The sequence below is a fragment of the Ovis aries genome, chromosome 2, assembly GCF_016772045.2.
Source record: "Ovis aries strain OAR_USU_Benz2616 breed Rambouillet chromosome 2, ARS-UI_Ramb_v3.0, whole genome shotgun sequence".
Lineage (NCBI taxonomy): Eukaryota > Metazoa > Chordata > Mammalia > Artiodactyla > Bovidae > Ovis > Ovis aries.
Genome location: NC_056055.1, coordinates 143198192 through 143214925, shown reverse-complemented (window position 1 = coordinate 143214925; position 16734 = coordinate 143198192). Strand labels below are relative to the sequence as shown.

General features: G+C 40.4%; 1 protein-coding gene across 1 annotated transcript in view; it reads right to left on the bottom strand.

Annotated features, from left to right (window-relative positions):
* Positions 1 to 9802, bottom strand: part of SCN9A (sodium voltage-gated channel alpha subunit 9) — a 166489-nt gene extending 156687 nt beyond the window's left edge. The window contains exon 1 of the mRNA XM_027964893.3: positions 9557 to 9802. The gene's annotated coding sequence lies outside the window, so the exon portion shown is untranslated. The remainder of the gene's footprint in view (positions 1 to 9556) is intronic.
* Between the last annotated feature and the right edge of the window lie 6932 nt (positions 9803 to 16734).

Here is a 16734-nt window from a genome sequence, read left to right as displayed (position 1 = left end):
CAGTTTGCTGCTGCTACTAAGTCGCTTCAGTCGTGTCCGACTCTGTGTGACCCCATAGACGGCAGCCCACCAGGCTCCCCCGTCCCTGGGATTCTCCAGGCAAGAACACTGGTGTGGGTTGCCATTTCCTTCTTCAATGCATGAAAGTGAAAAGTGAAAGTGAAGTTGCTCAGTCGTGTCTGACTCTTAGTGACCCCATGGACTGCGGCCTACCAGCCTTCTCCATCCATGGGATTTTCCAGGCAAGAGTACTGGAGTGGGGTGCCATTGCCTTCTCCGAATTACACTGTTTGGTATGTTTAATTGCAAATGGAGATTATTTCAGCTCCATTATGGGTTTAAAAAGCATCTGCAGAATACACAGTAATCAGGTGTATCTGTGTGGGATATTTGCAAGCTTAAACTTGGGATAAATAAGATTTTGATTTCATTAAAAGGAATATATATGTTACTCAAGTTTCATAATCATAGTGAGTCTCTGGGAAGATTAGCTAACTTCTGAGCCTAAGTGTTTCTCACCTCAGAAGGTGATTGTGGGGATTTAAAAAGAGCATTAGCAAATCCCTTAATGTACTGCTCAGTGTAAAAGGAGACCCTCACACATAAAGCTGTTAAATTAATGTTATTGTCAGTAATATTGCTGCTGTTCAGCCACTAAGTCATGTCCAATTCTTTGCAGCCCTATAAACTGCAGCACACCAGGCTTCCCTGTCCTTCACTCTCTCCCGGAGTTTGCTCAAATCATGTCTATTGAGTCAGTGATGTTATCTAACCATCTCATTCTCTGCCATCCCCATCTCCTCTTGCCCTCAATCTTTCCCAGCATCAGGGTCTTTTCCAGTGAGTTGGCTCTTCCCATTAGGTGGCCAAAGTATTGGAGCTTCAGCTTCAGCATCAGTCTTTCCAGTGAATATTCAAGGTGGATTTTCTTTCAGATTGACTGGTTTGATCTCCTCGTTGTCCAAGGGACTCTCAAGAGTCTTCAGCACCACAGTCTGAAAGCATCAGTTCTTCGGCACTCAGGCTGCTTTATGGTCCAACTCTCACATCTGTATATGACTACTGTAAAAACCATAGCTTTGACTATACTGACTTTTGTCTGCAAAGTGATTTCTCTACTTTTTAATATGCTGTCTAGGTTTGTCTTAGCTTTTCTTCCAAGGAGCAATCAGTAATTTTAACAAGATGTAAATTGTGCTATCTATATTTTCCCTTATGGTAATGTATCCATTATATACTTATTTTATGTCTTTATGATCCTGCTCTAGCTCACCTCTTATTATTCTATGTATCTGAGCAAAATTTACGAATTGCTAAAGAAAACAATTTAAAAACTAATTATCATTCTTAATTTGATGATTTGCTTTAGAAGATGTGGATTTTTGCTCATGTATCACCAGTGGAATAAAGTAAATGAATGGATGTGACTGGCAAGTATTTCCCTCAAGTTCACACATTCTATTCACTGATTTATAAATGCAAAGTCATACTCCTGATGATTGAATTAGTAGAGTAAGTCTGATTTCATGCATAAGTGAGAAATTTCATGTATGCTTTTTTAAAAATTCCTATCAAAGTAGATATTATTTGTTGTAAGATCACTAATAGGGCATCTGACAGGTCGCCTCCACTGACCTGCTCTCTATTAATGCAGAATTCTGATGGATCAGGTTGAAAGTCATAAATAAAGTGTAACTGGATGGTTAAATTCTTGATCTTTGAATGCCTCTCTCATGTCTTCCTGCTGAGATGTTCTTACATACTTCATATAAACTATGTGTAATAGCTTATAGCTGAAAACTTTACCAGCAAGTGTTATAAATGCAGTGGTCCTATAATTGAGATGTAGAACTATACTATCATTAAAAAGTCAGGATAAAGTGCATTGTTAGTATTCACTGAAACAGGATTAAATGTAGAATTAACAATGATAAACTTTAGATGTTGCACCATTTGTATTCAAAATATAATGGGTAAATTTTGACTATAATATACTGTTACCAAATGTCTAGCCAACATTATTGAACACCTCCCTAAAATGTGAGACAATAAAATGCCTGTTAATATATATATTTTAACCTAATTTGTACAGCCACCCTGAGAAATAGACACTACCAATTTTATAACAAATTTGATCTGAGAAGCAAAAGCATTTGACTAGGGCTTACCTGGTGGCTCAGACAGTGAAGAATCTGCCTGAAATGCCGGAGACCTGGGTTCGATCCCTGGGTCAAGAAGATCCCCAGGAGAAGGGAATGGCTACCCACTCCAGTATTCTTGACTGGAGAACCCCATGGACAGAGGAGCTTGGTGGGCTACAGTCCACGGGGTTGCAAAGAGCTGGACATGACTGAGAGACTAACACTTTCACTTTTCAGCATTTGAGTAAGATCATATGTTCCGCAAAGGAAATATCTAGAAAACAACTCTTTCACTACACTAATGTAAACTCAAATTTATTCCTCTGTGTTTTCAACACATTATACAGTATTTTACAAAGATTCTGAATTGTAGGAGAGACAATATGAATTTTCAAAAGATAGTCTTTGCATAGCCATTATTGCACAAGCATTCATTCCTGAAAGGCTGTCAGATGATCTCATGGGATTCTAATAAGCTGAATATTCACTGGAAGGACTGATGCTGAAGCTGAAACTCCAATACTTTGGCCACCTGATGTGAAGAACTGACTCACTGGAAAAGACCCTGATGCTGGGAAAGACTGAAGGCAGGAGGAGAAGGGGACGACAGAGGATGAGATGGTTGGATGGCATCACCAACTCAATGGACATGAGTTTGAGTGAACTCCGGGAGTTGGTGATGGACAGGGAGGCCTGACATGCTGCAGTCCATGGGATCTCAAAGAGTCAGATATGACTGAGTGACTGAACTGAACTGAACTGTTTCCAGTTGACCCCTGATGATGACATTTCTTTTCTCCCTACTTGAATTACCATAATTTGTCCAGGATAACAAGAATATATGTATTATGTTGGAGGAGGGAGGTCATTTCAACTTTGTAAAATTTGTTTCATGAAAGGATTACCTATAAATATTGGGCCCATAAAATTTACCTATAAGCAGTATTAACTCTATACCATCACCCAGAGAAAGCAAAATCATAATTTACCAATAAAATATTTTACTTATTCCATTTAAAACATATGTATAGTTAGCAAATTATCCTTACTTGAAGCCCTAAAGGAAGCAGTTCCATTGAACTTGAAAGAATGAGCATTCAGTGGAATTGAAGTCATACATAAGGAGATATTTTACTATCAAACAACATTTCTCTTATTTCCCCACATTATATTTTTATGTATCAATATGAATATGTACTATTTACTTCTATTTGCTTCTTTTCCGAACTTGTAAATCATAGGCCTGAAGAAGTTACCATTTTTAATTACACTGAATGACTGATACAGTTGGCAGACACTACATACCGTGAAATTGCCCCAATTTTTAAAAACAATCAGATGACACAAGAAGTTTGCTTTGGCATATAACACAAAGAAGATTTCATTAACCATCTGTATAGAAATGTCTCTGTATTTTAATACATCTATCTAATTTTATTGGTTCTTCTTTAGAGGCTCAATTTTCCAATTATTTGTATGAGTACTTTGACCGAAGAGTGGAGCGAGATTTGTATTACTGTTTAGAAGATGAGATGTAGGAGAGAAAGGGAAAGAAAAAGACATTCATTTCAGGGGAGGGATGGTAAGTTAACGATAATGTAAATGTACTCATTCCCTCTAAGAGTGAACAGTTTCCAAGTGAACAATCGTAGGTGCAATTAAAGTTTTATCATATGTTGATAAATGATTCAGACAGCTTTGTAAAAAATCCAAGAAGACATTTTAAAGAAAGTTGTGATCAATAATGGCAGTCTCTCAAACATCTGACACAACAAAAGGAAATTATAAAATGAATAGCAATGAAATTACAATTAAAGCAATGGTAAAATTTAACAATAATACATGGCTTTTAGCTCCAGGTTATATTATTCTAAAAATCCAAAGCTATTTCCTATATTAAAAAGCCACAATGACAGAATGTTTGTTCACTTAAAACGCAGTTATTTTACAGAGCAATGAAAAGAGAACGACTTTCTCAGTGAGACTAAAAAGATACAGAACAATTCGGTTCTTCATATAATATCTACTCAAATTTGTTTGTGGCAGGTGATATTTACTTGCACTCTTTGAGACATTGCCTCCTCCTTCCCCTCTTTCATGGTCTGGCATTTTTCCTCACCATTCAAGGGTTTCATTCCTCCAAACGTCATTCTCCTTTTAGGTGCCCAAGGCTGATGGTTTTCCCTGTTGCCTAAAGCCACTGCCTTCTAGCTACACAGAGGAGGAAAAGCAAGTTAAACCTTTGGTGAAGAAATTTCATTCTGCAGGATGGCAAGACACCAACTGTTCTCTCATATTCCACAAAAGTAATCTACCCACCTTTTTTGAATGTGCTCTTATAAATTCTTGTAAGAAAATCATTTTCATACAGTTTTAGGATATCCATTTCATTATGACCTTGCCATATTAAACCTAATCCTACACAGTTCTGAAGAAGGAAGCCTAATAACTACGTGTGGGAATGAATTCGTTAATGCAGGATATGTAAAATGGAAGCCTAACTTCATGAGTGTACAGATGCACTCCAATACATTACAACCACCCCACTGTACCACCACAAGGGCAAATTTAACAAAATCCCTAGTGACAGTTCATGAAGTAGTTCAGTCCTTCAAGGAGAAATATGACTGCCCAATTCTTTACCAAAAACAAACAAACAAATGGTTGGTCACTTGCAAGACAAAAAATATCACTAATCAAAGCTAAGTGCTTAACTGAAAGCTAAATTTTCAACCAAATGTTACTATAAAAAATTATTTTTCATTCAGTATCATTAAGTATAGGCTCAAAAAAAGAGAGGGCTTATTGCCACACAAAGTGTGGGCATACATACGCACGTGTGTATGTGTGTGTGCATAAACTGCAGTATAAATATGATGCTATCATTAACCAACAAGCATTTTGAAGCCTACTCTCCTATCCCCAAAATAGTGATGGATCTTCCTGGGTTAGCCCACAGTGTCTCTCTGAGTATTCCTAGTGAATATTTTGGATTTGCGGAACAACAGACTGGTTCCAAATAGGAAAAGGAGTACATCAAGGCTGTATATTGTCACCCTGCTTATTTAACTTATATGCAGAGTACATCATGAGAAACGCTGGACTGGAAGAAACACAAGCTGGAATCAAGATTGCCCGGAGAAATATCAATCACCTCAGATATGCAGATGACACCACCCTTATGGCAGAAAGTGAAGAGGAACTCAAAAGCCTCTTGATGAAAGTGAAAGAGGAGAGTGAAAAAGTTGGCTTAAAGCTCAACATTCAGAAAACGAAGATCATGGCATCCGGTCCCATCACTTCATGGGAAATAGATGGGGAAACAGTAGAAACAGTGTCAGACTTTATTTTGGGGGGCTCCAAAATCACTGCAGATGGTGACTGCAGCCATGAAATTAAAAGACGCTTACTCCTTGGAAGAAAAGTTATGACCAACCTAGATAGTATATTCAAAAGCAGAGACATTTCTTTGCCGACTAAGGTCCGTCTAGTCAAGGCTATGGTTTTTCCTGTGGTCATGTATGGATGTGAGAGTTGGACTGTGAAGAAGGCTGAGCGCCGAAGAACTGATGCTTTTGAACTGTGGTGTTGGAGAAGACTCTCGAGGGTCCCTTGGACTGCAAGGAGATCCAACCAGTCCATTCTGAAGGAGATCAACCCTGGGATTTCTTTGGAAGGAATGATGCTGAAGCTGAAACTCCAGTATTTTGGACACCTCATGAGAAGAGTTGACTCATTGGATAAGACTCTGATGCTAGGAGAGATTGGGGCAGGAGGAGAAGGGGATGACCCAGAATGAGATGCCTGGATGGCATCATGGACTCGATGGACGTGAGTCTGAGTGAACTCTGGGAGATGGTGATGGACAAGGAGGCCTGGCGTGCTGCGATTCATGGGGTCACAAAGAGTCGGACACGACTGAGCGACTGAGCAACTGAACTGAACTGAACTGAGATAATTTGCCCCTTGAGTCTGGAGTAAACACAAATATGGATCATGTGGGCGTCTATGACCTCCGCTTCATTTGATTATGCTTCCATCCACTGAGCCCACTGTTCCCATTTATTATGAAACAAGATTTTAAATTTAGTGATTACAAAGCGACCCTCAGATCCTGGTGAAAGATGTAGATTTAAACCTAATAAGGTCATCATTGTATATTATGAGTCACTTGCACTAAAGTCATAAAGTCATTGGATTATGCACTCCAATGTTTCTTTAAAATACACTTTAATCCAGTTGTGGTTACTGCCTTTTTAGGGTGTGTTATAATCTACTTCCCTTTGAATACCTTAAAGCCTACACTGCTGAGAGATGGGAATACATCTCAAGGTATTTAAATTGTACCTCTTCAGAATCATAATTCTGCATCGTAAACTTACCAAATGCTCTACAAAGAAAGAATTGGAATCCTAAAGTTTACAGGGTTAGTGCACTCTATGGTGAAATAAGTCTTTTATTTGTTCATAAATATCTAGGAACCCTCTACTTCCCCACTGCAGGTACGACTCTGGAAGCAGGGTCAGCAAGAAAGACGTGGTGTCTGTTCATCTGGAGCATCCAGTACACAAAACCACAAAATATACAGATCTACAAAATACATACACGCTGTAATAATCACTATGGAGCAAACAGACAAGGTACCAAGACAGAAACAAATATGTAACCGTCTACATCTGACAAAGAGATCAAGAATGATCTCTGTGAAGGAGAGACCTTTGAGCTGAGGTTTTAAGTCTGCAAACAAGAGAGGCATTTAAATAGAGGAAGGAATAGTCCAGGCACTGGGAACATTTGGAAAGGCCTTAAGGGGTGAAACTGCTTCTTGTGTTTCAGGTACTAAAAGACCAGGGTGGCTGGAACATATAAATGAGTGGGAGATGTGTTCACAGAGGCTGTAGCGGAGGGCCAGATTAGACAGTGTGCTGGATGCTAACAGAAGGAATGTGTTGATAATCCGTTCTTGTGTTTCTGCATTTATTCCTTTTTTCTGTAGCTATGATCCACTGAATGTTCTTAAGGGGAGACACAATGGTCTTGCTTTCTTGGAGAGGTAATTACAAGGGAGCAAACTATGGAAGCAGAGAGGCTGCGTCAAGGCTGTAGCATTAATCCATGAAAATTATAATGATGCCACGAATCTGGTGGCAGGGTAGATAAAGAAAGCAGGGTGGAAGAGGTACAGCTGAGAAGTATAGTTGAATAGAGATGCATTTGGGAGATAGGATTGAGAGATCGAAATACGGACTGGTTAGGGATGAAATGCTATGAGGAGGAAGAGAAGGCAGTAAATACTTCGTGAAAGGTGGAACCATTAATTCAGATGACAAAGACTGGGGAAAAGGATCTGAGATGGAGTTTTAGGGAAAATCATAAACTGTTACCATTATGACATTCAGAATGACTCATTCATAGCTCTAAACTTCAAGTTCCTTTACAAGGTTAGAAAAAAATAGCATATAATTCTTCCCAGTACTTCACACTCTTTCATACATCTAATAGGCATAGATATTAGATAAATATTTTCATTATTCATGAAAAACACAAGATTCTATTTTTTTCCTTGCCACAGAGAAAGTTGGTCCATCACATTAAGTAGGGTGAATAGGATCCCACAGATTCCACCTCTGAATTTCTTACTTTTTCTTTGCTGCCAAAAGTCTCCTCAGCAACAGGTAGCAAAAACACAGAAGCACTGCCACAGGAGGGCTCTCATGATTACCTCCTGGTCCTAGGAGACACAGAGGCAGGAGGATGCTCTTGGCAGAGAGACAACCCTGACTCATCTTTCTTCCATAGAAGCATCAGGTACCCTGGGAGCCCTAACCTGTACCACAGGAATCATGGCATACCATACACCTGGCTTCTGTAAGAATATGTCACTATGTCCCTCGATTTCACAATGGTTCTCCTTCAAAAGGGGACCTCTAAATACAAAATATAAAACTTATCTTAAGCTATTGTCAGTTGCTTAATACAGGGCACATCCTTCATTATATCATATGCCATATTTTGTCGAGCATTTTATCGTGAATAAGCTGTTCTAGCAATCATGATTATCCCATATATAGAGCTCAAATAAGACAAGCTTTCAAATGATTAACAACATTTGTTAAAATGTTAAACAAAGATTAAATAAATAAAGATTAACAACTTAGTTTCTAAAAAAAGTGAATTCTAGTTTATAGTTTTTAAATGATGTAAAATAATTTGAAGACTTCAATAAAATGGGCTATTGAATAACTGGACTTGGTTTGCAGATTATATATAGATAAGTCTTATTGATATTAAAGCAAAAATCATGAACATATATTTAAAATTACCAAGAGAAAGAAAGAAAGGACAGTATCTTTCTCCTGCCCATGTAGAATCAGGAGAAATAGACAAGAACATTAATTGTGTTTCTGAAAAACCTTGAACCTTTTAACACTGACTTCACAACAACAAATGAAAATCCATCATCCTTTTAAAAGCCTACTTTGATCTGGTATTTATCTTATTGAAGTGAGCTGTTTAAAACTTCCCCTTAAGCTTCTCTCACATAAAAATTGCTCTTACCTTCAGAGCAGATATAAATTACTTCGAACGCTGCTACTGTAATAAAAAAAAACACTAAAATAAATTATTTCAAACGCTGCTAATATAAACACTACAACAATAAGAAATATTTGCTATAATCACCAAAGTTGGCACTGAAGTTTCTAGTTTGTTAATCTCGTTTTAAGCTTTTGTATTTTAAAGAAGTAACGAAAAGAACTATTTTCTTCTAAAAACTAAATGATAGTTTCAGCTGAAGTCGATAAAAAGTTAAAATGATTCTGAAATCCATCTGAATTTCACTAACAAAATGCACATTCGTTTGAAAAGAAAATAAACTGGGCCGAGAAATAAGGCTAAGCCTCCCGTCAATCATCTGTGTTTGTGTGCTCGGAAGGGGTGCGGCGCATCCTCGCCACCCTACAGGTAGTGTCAGCTCTGCGGGTTCTGCAGGCTCACCTTTGCAAATGGGAAACAGAACGCATGTTTTTCGCTCCTAAAGAATACGACCTAACCCTGAAACCGAAACCCATCCGACGACTCAGCTACCGTAGACAGAAAAGAAATAACAGTAGCCATTCGGTACAGCTGCTCTGCCTTTTCACATTTTCAGGATCTGGCAGCAAACCCACACCGTCAAAACTGGCAAAAGACCGACCTTGCAAGGGAAACAGCTGCCTTTCCCTTTGTCCAGTCTCTGGCACCTCGTCGCCTAACTTCTGCCCGCTCTACTTCCAGGTGGCGTTAATGCCAGGTGGCCAAAACCCGAGAGACGCGAAAGCGGACACAGGTGGGTGTGGCGGTTGAGCAGAGCACTGGCGAGAGACTGGCGGCCTCCGTCCCCGCCACACCAGAGGAGCAAGAGAAAAGGCACTTACTTGCCACCGTGCCCGCCGATCATGCCCACCCAGTGCGCCCGCAGAGTCTGGCCCGGGGAGGGCGCGGGCTTCAGGGACCCTTCCTCTCCCCCGGCGTCCTCTCCACTGCTGCCGCTCCCTCTTTCTCTGAGCTCCTGTTGCTCGGCCGGCGCCTGCCACTACCCACCGCTGGCACCCAAGGTAGCCCAACCCCAATTCCGGAGCCCGCGGAATTGGAAACCAGACACTCGCCTGGTGAACACGGGCAAGGGCCAGCCCGGCTACTGCGCCCCTCCTTCCGGGGCGCGCCCAGAAAGGCGGCGGCCCCGCCCCGGCTCTCCGGCCCCTCCTCGCTCCCCGCCCTTGCCCCACCCTCGCTCCGCGCAGCCCTCCACTCCTGCTGGGGGCGCTGGGCGGGACCGGGCGGACACCCAGCCCAGACCTCCGTGTTGCAGATGCCACATGCTCTCCATTGTGTTCCAGTAGAGAGCCGAGGAGGGGGTCGCACGACTGCGCACCCTCACCTACCCCATTGGATGGGGCGTGAGTGTGTGTGAGTGTATGCGTGTGTGTGTCCCTCCAGCTGCCAGAAGAGTCCCCTTATTTCACTCCGCCCCCATCACCTTTTCCACTCTTCGTGCTTTGCTGAATCGGCTAACGATTCCGAGAAGCCACTTGACGCAGAGCGAGAGAAAGAACTACGGGCAGAGGAGGTGGGGACCGATGACAGTGACCCCGCCAGTCCCTCCTGGGCCCTGAGCTCCGAGGATACAATACTGGGAATCCGTTCCCTCCCTGGGAGTTTCCCCACGGAGTCTGTTGGTAGGGGGCGGGGTGGGGGGATGGTGGCGCTCAAGACCTGTCTCTAGGCTGCGATTTTTCTTTTCTTTTCTATGATAGATCGATCGGGCTACCGAGACTTCCAGGCAAGCAAAGAATGCATTTCCTTTCAAAGGTGGAGTGAGGAGCCCAGGTCGCCCTGGGTGGGGAGGGAGACTTGGCGCAGAGGGTGCCTTCACTGGCCTGGGACCCGCTCATCTGGATAAGCCATCAGTTATATAGGTTCTGACTTTCGGAGCTGGATAGGAGCGATTGTGAAAAGAAATCTTTGTAAATCATTGTGTGCGGTTGCATGTGCGCGCGCGCGCATTTTCTACAACAGCCTGTTGGGAGGAAGAATGATGCAAACAGGATCGAATTATCTTCCTCAAAGAGAAATGGGAAATTTCCACCAAGGAGGGAAATGGAAGGATTTATGACGTTGTGGCAAAGTGGATCCCGGCCTTAAAAAAGAGATAGATCACCTTGCTATATAAATATGAATGATGGGCATTTGCAGTTTAAGTATAATTTACTTTCATACCTTCTAATATGGAGATGATGACCTAGTGGTAAACACACAGAATTTCAAGCCCCTGGATTTACTTTTCTGGGCGGCTTACTGAGCTTGAGATTTGCCCTTTGGATCTTAGCTGTCAAGTTTCTGAGGCTCTCAGCTGAAGAGTACACTCGGTCACTTGGGGCTAATTCTCAATGCATCTTCGTGACCAATTCACTTTCTGTTCTTTCATTATTTGCAGATAGAGGAAAAAGAATTAACTGTAATAGGAGTGACAGCCTTTTTGGCTAGATGCAGTAAAGTCACTGTCTTTTCTTATCACCTTGAAGTCCCCATTCAACTAAATTGTCTGATGCACAGTGGCTGAGATGTAAAATGAGCTCCACCAACCATTCCTCTATAGTTCCCTGACACCTAATCTGGGTTTCATTAGGGAATAATCCATATGATATTCAGAATAATTAGAACCCAGAGACTTTGAAACTCATGTTATTTTTTTCCTCAAAAAGATGTAAATTAGAACATAAATACTCTAGCTGATTAAGACAAAGAAATAATGATCAATGCCTATGAGATGATTAAATTTATTAATATGATTAAGAGGAGTTTTGATCAAATTCTGTAACACTCAAAGCCTTAAAGAAGCAATCAAGAACAAACCAAAGTACCATGCTATAAAATATAGAATGGCTTTATTAGATTTGTATTTCCTAGAGATGATGTAAAATCAAGACCAAAAGAGGCAAGATGAATTGATAAATGATGGCACCATACAGGAAATTAGAGTCACTTTTGGTGGCTAATGTCAGATAACACTGTCCAGAAAACATCTCTTGGGATAGTGATGAGGTACTAGGCTGGGTGATCCATTGGTTTGATGAAGTGTAGCTGTTTTTCTTCATAGCAAAAAAAGTTCTCCCCACCTGTGTGGTAGGAAAGGGATTTAGTATCCCCCTCCCCCTGCCACTAAGAAAATAATATACACCATGCTTTGACAATGAGTGTATATCACGGTTTGCCACTGTAGGAGTCCCTTCACTATACCTACGTTCTCATTGGGGGTCTTAAAAAATAAAGCTTCCTTGGTTTGTATGAGGGGTCCCTGGTGAGATTTTGCCTGTGAATTTATTTGCAAAATATGGTACATATTATTCATTCTTTTTCTAATTCTGTTTCATCTCCCAACTATTTAGTTACCATCCATCTATTTAGTTCATGCACCATTTTCAATCTCACAAGCTTTTTGTAATCTCTTGCCTTTAGTCCATGCTGTGTTTTTATTGCTCTCCTGGCAGTGCTGGGATTATTTATTATATTTTTGTCTCTGTCTAAATTCAGAAAAAGATCATCTGAGTCTCTCATTCAGTATTACATTAAATGCCCCTAAGAATTCACCAAGTACCCAGTGATGGTGTTATATATAGATATAACTAGATAATACCATTGAAAAGGTTAAAAGGTAGTCTTGAATTATAGGAGGCAGAGAAGAACCTGGTTGAACCAGCCAACAACCAATTAATTCTTGAACTATTCACAACTGATCTTATATAATTTGGGTAGAAAAAAGTAGAGATGTTTGTATTTTGAAATTACTAATATTATTATTCAAAATCAAAGCAAAAAAGAAGAATTGTTTTACTTTGGGCTGCCTGGGTGGTTCAGCGGTAAAGGATCTGCCACAGGAGAAACAGGTTCAGTCCCTGGGTTGGGATGATCCCCTGGAGGAGGGCATGGCAACCCACTCCAGTATCCTTGCCTGGGGAATCCTCATGGACAGAGGAGCCCGGCAGGCTACAGTCCATTGGGCTGCAAAGAGTCAAACATGACTGAAGCAAATTAGCACACACACGCAACATGGAAATCTACACATTTGTCTTTTTCACAATTGCCACTCCAATTTTCAAAACTATAGAAGTTTCTGGAGAAGACATAGGCAGCAATGTGAGACAATAAACTAAGCAATGTAGTACTGGCAGACTTTGCTTTTTCTCATTAAATAGGATTAGAAATATATTTCTTTACTGGTATGTGCTAATGACAATACTCTAATTTGAGATAAGACAATTACAATGTTGTGAAAATGGGAGAATATAGCTACAAGTCTTTCTGTATACATAGCTAAAAAGTAGCGTTTGAAAGTAGTTTCAAAGTAAAATTACAAAGGTCTAGAAACATGATGCAGTATGCAAGAGCTTCCCAGGTGTCTCAGTGATAAAAAACACATTTGTCAAGCAGGAGTGCGTGCAGGCATGCTTATTTGCTTCAGTGGTGTCTGACTTTGCGACGCTATGGACTGCTGCCTACCAGGATCTCTCTGTCCATGGGATTTTCCAGGCAAGAATACTGGAGTGGATTGCCATGCCCTTGGCCAGGGGATCTTTCTGGCCCAGGAATCCAACCAGCGTTTCCTGCATTGCAAGCAGATTCTTTACCACTGGGGAAATCTGCCAAGCAGGAGATATATGTTCAATTCAAATGTACCCTGGAGGAGGAAATGGCAACCCACTCCAGTATTCTTGCCTGGAAAATCCTATAGACAAAGGAACCTGGCAGGCTACAGTCCACGAGGTGGCAAAGAGTCGAACACAGCTTAGCAGCTGAGCACAGACACACACAATATACAAAGAAGATTTTAGACATAATCTGGAGTAATAAAGATCATTTATGCATATGCATATGAAATTATGCATAATGAAACAGCAGGAGAAAAGTAGTTTCCTAAAATGTATCAGCTTCAGAATGTTTCCTGATATAATATGATATGGTCTTGGCCTTTGTGCCAGGGCTAGAAATAATTTGTGTTCCTGCAACAAACATGTAAAGACCTTGTAACATGTGAGATACTGGTCGAATTCTTAGAAGAGTATTTATTGTCTTAATAGTGGGGCTAAATTAGTTTTAAAGTTGCTCCAGATTTACACCAACAAAGCTTAAAAGCAAGATTTGAAAGAATCCAACTGGTTTCAACTTGCTAAAATGCTAACCAGAATAAAATTCCACACTTTCTGAAGGACCTAACAATGTAAAATTATCACTGACTGGCATCCATTTTAAAAAAAAATTACCACACTTGCAAAGAACGAAAATATGAACCACAACTGGCAGAAAAGTAAATTAACAGGAACAGACTCAGAAATGATATAGAGGATGGAATTAACAGATTAGTACTTTATATTCCACATTTATGTGTGCTTTGTATGCCCTAGTAGTAGTAGTAGTTTGTCGCTCAGGCTCAGTCCTGTCCGACTCTTTGCGACCCCATGGACTGTAGCCTCCCAGGCTCCTCCCTCCATGGGATTCTCCAGGCAAGAGTACTGGAGTGGGTTGCCATTTCCTTCTCCAGGGGATTTTCCCCACCCAGGGATTGAACCCGGGTCTCCCGCATTGCAGGCGGTCGCTTTAACCTCTGAGCCATGCCCTAGATAGTAGGAAAAAAAATTGAGCATACACAATATACAAATTGTTCTCTCCTTAAGCATTCATTTTAGATAAATGTTATATCTACTGCCACCTGGTGTTCAAAGTAAGTCAAATGTTACAGAAACGTAATCTATACTGTTCTCTTTTTCTTCTTCTATTTTTGTTTAACTTAGTTTTAAAGAGAAGCTTTAAGTTTACAACAAAACTGAAAGGGAGACACAGAGATTTCTCGTATACACCTTGCCTCCATACCTGTCCAGCATGTTTGTTCTATCTAAGCAAAGAGGTAAGAAGTAGCATAGAGCAAACTTCTTTCCATGGGATCTTTCTTTCCTTCTTTTTTCTTTCTTCTCCTTCCTTCCTTTATTTCTTTTGTGGGAGAGAGTATTTATACCAGATTCTCTCAAATTTATTTATTTCCATTACTATTGCCATTCTCTTAGCTTGAGTGGCATGAACTTTTATCTGGGTTATATGAACAGTATACACGTTACATTTTCAGCTTAAGCACTACCAATTCTAACTCTCTACAGTCCCTATTTAACAAGTGGCCTTCAGGATGAAGGTCAAATTTCTTAACTCAGGTTTTACCTCTAACAGGAACACTTTTGCTCTTGCGCTTTCCTCTAATGAAGCGGTCTGCCCCGATACCAATGCTTGCCTCACTCCTGTCATTGTCCAGGCCTTAGATGTCACATTTTCTAAGCCCTGCTTGCAGTGCTAAGTTTGGATTAAATTCCCCTCCTCCCTTCTTCCATTATACCCTGAACTTTATCAAAACATTTATCACATTTTATTGTAACTGTTTGTTTGGGTGCCAGCAAAACCTTCCCAATGAAGTGATGCTTTAGCTGGACTTGGGAGGCTGTTCATGAATTAGTCAAGTGGATGGGGTTGAGGATAAAGGCCTTCCAGGAAGAAGCAATACTCCTGTGAAGCTGCAGATGACTTCACTCTCAGTTTGAAGGAAATTTAGGAAGCATTTGGGCCAATGAGAGAACATAAACCAAGAGGGAAGGAGGCATGTGGTCATAAAAGGTCTTGAATGTACACTGATAAATTGTCTGGACTTAATCCAGAAGGACGACATTCTCAGTGTTTTGAAAATATGAATTATCATCAGCATATTTGATTTGTAGAAACACAACTTATATTAAAAAAGAAAAATGCACATTACTCTGGCAACACTTGAAAGATTGGTTTGAATAATCACACAGAGGAGAAAAAATAAAGACCTAAAGAAACTAATGAAGTAAAAATGGAGCAGTTAGTCAGAACATGTTTGCTTTTTTTGTTCCTTTAAGTAGAATTTAAAAAAAAATACATATTTATTGAATTCCGACAGGAGAAAAGATTGAGATATTTAGGATAGATCAAAAGTTTTTGACATGAATGGCAATAGATGACAATGTTGATTTTATTAATAACCCTTTGCTACTCTCCAAAAGAGGAATAAGAGGAATAGACTTAATATGAGAATTAGATGACTAAGAGATGCTGGGGGACATCCAGGTGGAAGTGTTTAGGAAGAAATCTGGATGTGTGGACTCAACATAATATTGTCATTTTAAAAAATCCCAAATATGATATTTAAAACCTATATTTTAACACCAAAGGAGTACACAGAACGTAATCTAAAAAGAAAGTGGTTTTGATAGGAGTCACAACTCAGTTTTGTTTGGCAATGTCACTTTGCTCATAATTATTTTCTTGACTTATGCTTGTCACTTTGCTGCTGCTGCTGCTGCTAAGTCACTTTAGTCATGTCCGATTCTGTGCGACCCCAAAGATGGCAGTCCACCAGGCTCATCTGTACCTGGGATCCTCCAGGCAAGAATACTGGAGCGGGTTGCCATTTCCTTCTCTATGCTTGTCACTTTAGGGATCCACATTTGGCAACAAAAAGCACAGAGAAGAGAACCAAACAAATATCCAGTGTACCCCATCCAGTGTATCACAGTGTATCCACATAGTGGATGTTGTGGCACGTTTCCCATCCTCCAGGAAAAATAAACTAATCCCTAAAATCAGAAGCTGTATGGATTCCTCATGGCTTATAGCTGTGGTCCTATGTGGGAGTTATCCTTGAATGAAGGAAGAAGCCTAACTCAAGGTGTGGCAGTCCATATTCCAGTGACTGCTTAGTGGAAGGTCACATAGACCCAGTCACTTGCCTGGATATAGGGTATTAAGTGCCCTACGTTGACTGAGGCTGCTGCTGCAACTGCACTAAAATTCAATTTCTTTTGCCCAACCAGTCTTCCTTTATTTCTGCTCAGCTATAATTCCTGAGATGAACCTCCATACTACTCTTTATGTCTGATTCCTCTGTCTCAAAAGAGTCAGTATTGCATAGAAATGTTGAGGAATCTGGAGCCAACGTCCCTGTTATATTGTTATGGGGAAACTGAGAGTTTAAAGAAAATATTTTCCAGTCTCT